Here is a 5,898-nt window from a genome sequence, read left to right as displayed (position 1 = left end):
TTCGTGAAACGTTCGTTTGATCTCACTTTAAACGATTCAACTTAAAGATACCTTTTGTATGAATTATGAATTACACCCATTTATTTTTAATCTTTGAATTAAAATATAATTTTATTGTTTATTTTGCAGAATAAATTCAGTTACCTAAATCATATAAATTAAGACCGACAAATGTAAGCAAATGGTAGGGAATTGTGTTCGGACATGTAGTAGTAGTAGTAGTTATGGGTCGAGGCAATGCCTTTGTAACGGCGCCTCTTAATCTTGAGTTTTTTTGTTTTTGTTTATTTGTTGAGCTCTTTCCTTTTTTCCTCTCTTTTTTTTTCCACATCAAGTATATGGTTTCTTTTCTTATTTCGTTGTTACCTGTAAATAGAAATTTTCCAAATATGTCAATTTCCTTCTCTTCTGTAGCCCTATTGCTTTAACACGATCTTCTCTGTAAGTACAACAATATAAGAGGATATGAAATATGTCTTCTACTGTGTTATGGCAAAAAGGACAACAGGTGTTCTCATTCTGGTGCCTTTTTGCTATATTTAAATTAAGAGAGTTGGTTCTGGCTTTGAAGAGAACTATTGAACCAGTAGAATTATCATAAATTTCTTCTTTTATTTCTCTTTTCCACATCTTATATATATTCACAGTCACTATATTTTACAAATCTTCTTTCCACCTCTCTGTGTCCCATTCCCATATTCTGGCTTTGTCCTTTATTTCTGTTCTGGACATTCCTTCCAATTTTCTTAAATTTATTTTAACTTCATGCATGTACTTTTCCTCTGTTTTCCACCATTTTCTTTCCTTTTCTTGCATATATGTAATTATTTTCTTCAGTATCTCTTTCCGTCCATTTAAAGTATTATTTACATAGCTTATCTTCCCACTCATAATTCTACTTTTCATGGAAGATGCTCCTATATCCCCCCTTAATGTGGCTACTACTGTACTTCTACATGCTCCTAATATTTTCCTATATACCCCATTCTCTATTCTTTGTTATTTTTCTATTTCTGTGTCTGTTAGATTAACCACATTGGTTCCATATAAGACTAATGGTAGAGCTATATTTTTCCAGAATGTTTTACCTATTAGAACTTTGTTGCAGCTTTTTTCTATCACGGAATAGATTAGGTTGGCTAACTTCTGTGCTTTATTCAACATTTCCTTTTTCTGTAGCTTAAACAGATTTCTAGAATAATTTATCTTTATTCCTAAATATGTTATGTTCTCCCTCTCTTTTATATTCTCTATCTCTTCTGGTTTATCCTTCATATCGAAAATATTGATGCTGCTTTTCTCTATAATTATTTCTAGCCCACATTTATTTCCTATATCTATTAAAATCTTTATATTTATTCTTGCATCTTCTATATTACTTGCTAAAACTAACCCATCGTCAGCGAAGAAAAGTGTCCCTATCTTTACTAGTTCATTTTCAAATCCTGTTCCTTCCTCCTCCATTTTCTTAATTATTAAATACGTCATCAGTTTGAATAGTGAAGTAGAACCTGTGCAACCTTGCCTAATCCCACTAGTAATTCCCATTTCCTGTTCAACTCCCTCCCCTAGATCTATAATTGTGCGATCCCCTTCATATATTTTAACTACTGCCTCTATGATTTTTGGATGTATTTTGAACAGTTTCATGACTTCGATCATAACTTCTCGTTTTACTGAGTCAAATGCTTTACTGTAATCGATAGCTATTACTATTAATGGTTTTCTATTCCTGTAGCTCTCTTCTACACAATATTGTAGTGTAAGGATATTATCTTCTATCCTACTCCCTCCTGTGATTCCTGCTTGGCATTCGTGATCTTGTTCATTCAGTCTGAGGTGTGCTTCTATTTCGTCTTTTATCAGCATCATGAATACTTTATATGATATATTTAATAAAGCTATAGGCCTTAAATCCTTAGCCCTGGGTTTCCTTTTCTTTTCTGTCATTTTCGTTCTCGATTTCTTCCAAGATTCAGGCTTTTCTTTGATTTCTAGCTCTTTGTTGTAACATCTAACTAATACTTCTATACAGGTTTTGCTCTTCATTAATGCTTTGTAAAGCTCTGGTTTGATTCCATCTGGGCCTGCAGCTTTTTTAGCTTTGAGCTACTTAGACAAGCTATGACTTTTTCCTTGGTTATCATAGGTTCCTGCATTGGGATTATCTTCCTTTTGCATTCCATCAATAGGTCCATGTGTTCTCTTAGTACTTTTGGGAATCTATAGTCTCCAATTCTTATGATATTATCTTCTTCTGCCAATTCATTTTCATATTCCATCCTTTTCTCTTCGTTCCAGATTTCCTTTATTTTATTTTCGTGTTTGCTGTAAATGGTTCTCCAATAATTCATTAATTCATCCTTTGTTTCAGACTCATTTAGCTTGCTTCCCTGTTCATTATATAAGTGTATAGTTTCTTTTTTTGCTCTTTGCTTATTTCTTAACTTACCAATATTTTCCCAGAGCTCTTTGTTTTTGTTTCTTCTTATTTCTTCTGTTATTTTCTTTTCATAAATTGTTACCTCTTCTCTTATTAATAGCTGCACTTATTTTTTCTTTTGCATATATTTCTTCTCTAGACTTTCCTTTACGACATTATCTCTCTCATTCCTTTTCTTCCTATTCAGCTCCTTCCTTTCCTTGATACCTTTTCTTATTTCTTCTACTAGCATCTTTCTCCTATATGTTCTCACTAACTTGTCTTCTGCTACTTCTTTTATTGATAAGTCCATTTCTGTGATTCTGTCAATGTCTTTATTTATTAGGATCTCTTCTAGTTTTTTTAATAAAGTCATTTAGGTTGTCTTCATCTGTTTTGAAGTATTTTACTTCCTCCCATTTACCCTTGTTGAGATTCTTATTCTGTCCTTTGAATGTTAAGTTAATGGTAATTAGGTTATGGTCTGAGATATCAAATTCATTTTTCTCTTCATCAATTACCATCTTCTCAAAATTTTTATATAACTTCTCATTGACTAAGGCAAAATCTATTGCACTTTTCATCTGCATTCTCTCCCATGTGTATACTCCAGTGCATCTGTCTTCTGCGTTAAGTAGTATTAGCCTATGCTCATTCATCCATTCTAATATTATTTCCCCGTTTCTGTCTGTATTCTAGTGGCCTAAGAAACCTATATGGCCATTAAAATCTCCTAAAATTAATAATGATTCTTGGTCGTTTATTATGTCATCATAGTAGTAGTAGTAGTAACAGGGATCGAGAATGGTGTTTGAAACGGCTCTCTTGCTCATTCTGCTTTTACTGTGGTTGTGCTTTATTATTATTATTATTATTATTATTATTATTATTATTATTATTATTATTATTATTATTATTATTATTATTATTATTATTATTATTATTATTATTATTATTATTATTATTATTATTATCAGGTTTTCAATTACTTCTTCACAACAAAGGCATTTAGTATTTCCTCCCTTGATATTTTCCTGTCATTTAGTTCTAGGGTGTTTAATCTGTTTCTGCTAATTGGGATCATTTTTCAGTACTGTAAAACCAAGTTTCCTAATGTATTTTCCTTAAATTTCCTTTGTATAGATTTTCAGTGTTTATTTTTCTTAATATTTCTCTTTCCTTCGCTTCATTGTAGGGAATGGTTGAATATTGTTTCCTTTACTGATTGGGTTGTAAAGAGATTTTTAAAAATGGTTTTACTTCTGATTCTGTGACAAAATTAAAAGTGAGGCCAGGCATAAGTCTGGTAATTACTTAGACTTAGTATTCACTGATTCTTGTGGTGTCTTAACCTTTGTTGTTGGTCGTCCAGTTGGGGCTTCTGTTCATTATATGTTTTCTATAGTAGCTGGACACTGAACGAGCTGTCCCTTGCATCTCTTATGCTTTTAAGAAAGCTGGAGTAGAATGATGATTAATCACATCTAATTAAGTCATAGTTGAGCCTGTTCTTATTACTGAAAGTTTTGTCAACACAACTGATAATATATTTCTGCTCGATTATTCAGTTATTTTTAAAGATTAAGTCCTGCTCAGTGAGATTGCAGACGTGGTTATTTGGAGAAAAAGGAGACGTGATATTTGTAGGAGGAATGCCGTTGATTTGATTCAGAATAAGCAAAGTAGTACTCACTATGTCTTAGTCCCATATTCCTGAAGTTAAACTTACTAGTTTAGCTTTTTGGTCCTGTGAGATTAGGAATATTTAAAAAAAATCTACTTAACCTTAATGCCTTTAGAGTTGTAGATGCAAATAATATTTTTCTTTTTGTTTTTCCTTATAAGTCTTGATTACTTAGATTATAAATTAAATTTTATTTGTTGTTACACAAGTTATAGAATATGTAATGTTATCCCAGTTTCTGTTAATTCCACATTCCATGAAGTTTTTGGATATTTGTTGGTGTGACTTAGAAATGCATGTGCTCAAAGTTGAGCTTCTGTTTCTAGTTAGTAGTATGGCATTCAAAAGAATCTGGGTCGTTTGATGCTCTGCTTTCAATTTCCAGTCTTATATAAATCGATAGACTAGTCATGAAAATCTTATGACTGCTTTTTACTTTAGTGTTGCTTTTAAGTGTGTTAATCATGGGGCCCTTGTTCTCAGATTTATACAGATGAGAATTCTGAATAATTTCTGTGTTATTATTAGTAACAACTTCCAAAAAATACATTACAAGGCATAGAAGTTGATGTCTGGTATAGTAACTGCAGAAATGTAATCTCCGTTGTTCCTCAGGGTAGTGTTTTTTGGCGTGTAACTACTAATGTATGTATGGTATGTAGCTTGGCTTTGGAAAAAATAAGTTGTTTAAGCATAAGATGATACTCACTCTGTATAGATCTCATCTCCTGAGAATAGACCTGTGGTTGCTAAATTAATGCAGGGTGCTAAATGTGGGAGATGGAGTTGAACACTAACAGAGCTCGATAATTGTTAGTGGATCTAGGACGTTGGATCATTGCTAATACATATATATATATATATATATATATATATATATATATATATATATATATATACATATATATATATATATATATATATATATATATATATATACATATATATATAGCCACCAGTGTCTGATTGTTTGGATCAGAGACCTCATCCTAGTAATTTGCTGAGAAACAATGGAGCTATAGCCCTCTTGGTCACCTCATTAAAATATATATATATATATATATATATATATATATATATATATATATATATATATATGTATATATACTGGATGGTCAGAAGGCTGATATTTCAAGCTTCCTTCTCCACAGGTTCCCTTTGAAGCCGAGCTAACACTATGATCGATGCACTGTTTCCCCAACGTCTACTAAACCTCGGTTTCCCCAAAGGTTGTGCAGAGACCTGTTTAAGACATCTCCATTTCTCTTTCATTATCATCTACAGATAGAACTTTATAACTTGCCCCATAGAATCATTACTAACTTTGTTCTGCCATACGACTCCTAATATTTTTCTTAAAGCTTTGTTCTTAGATCACATAATTCTCTAGGTGTAGTTTCATTGTTATACCATAAATAATTTTTCTAGACCTATGTGTTATCATAATTTTGCATTCTGTTTCACTCCATTTACTCTCTAATCTTTATACTATATATATATATATTATATATATATATATATATATATCTATATATATATATATATATATATATAGTGTGTGTGTGCGTGTGCATTAAAGATTTAGTCTGATTTTTCATGATCCACATTAAACATTCTAGTTTTTTTTTTCGTTACTGCCTCCGCATCGCTCTGAGTGTGCTACCGCATTCAGGGTATGTTTTTCAATTCTCACGCTAAAGTTTGTAGATCATTCAACAGTTTTGGCGTTTTAACAGGATGGAAGGCGATTTATGGCCTGTGATCCGCCAGATTATTAACATACGTCATTTCC

The sequence above is a fragment of the Macrobrachium nipponense genome, chromosome 21 (genome assembly GCF_015104395.2).
Source record: "Macrobrachium nipponense isolate FS-2020 chromosome 21, ASM1510439v2, whole genome shotgun sequence".
NCBI lineage: Eukaryota > Metazoa > Arthropoda > Malacostraca > Decapoda > Palaemonidae > Macrobrachium > Macrobrachium nipponense.
Note: the sequence above shows the minus strand (reverse complement) of the source record.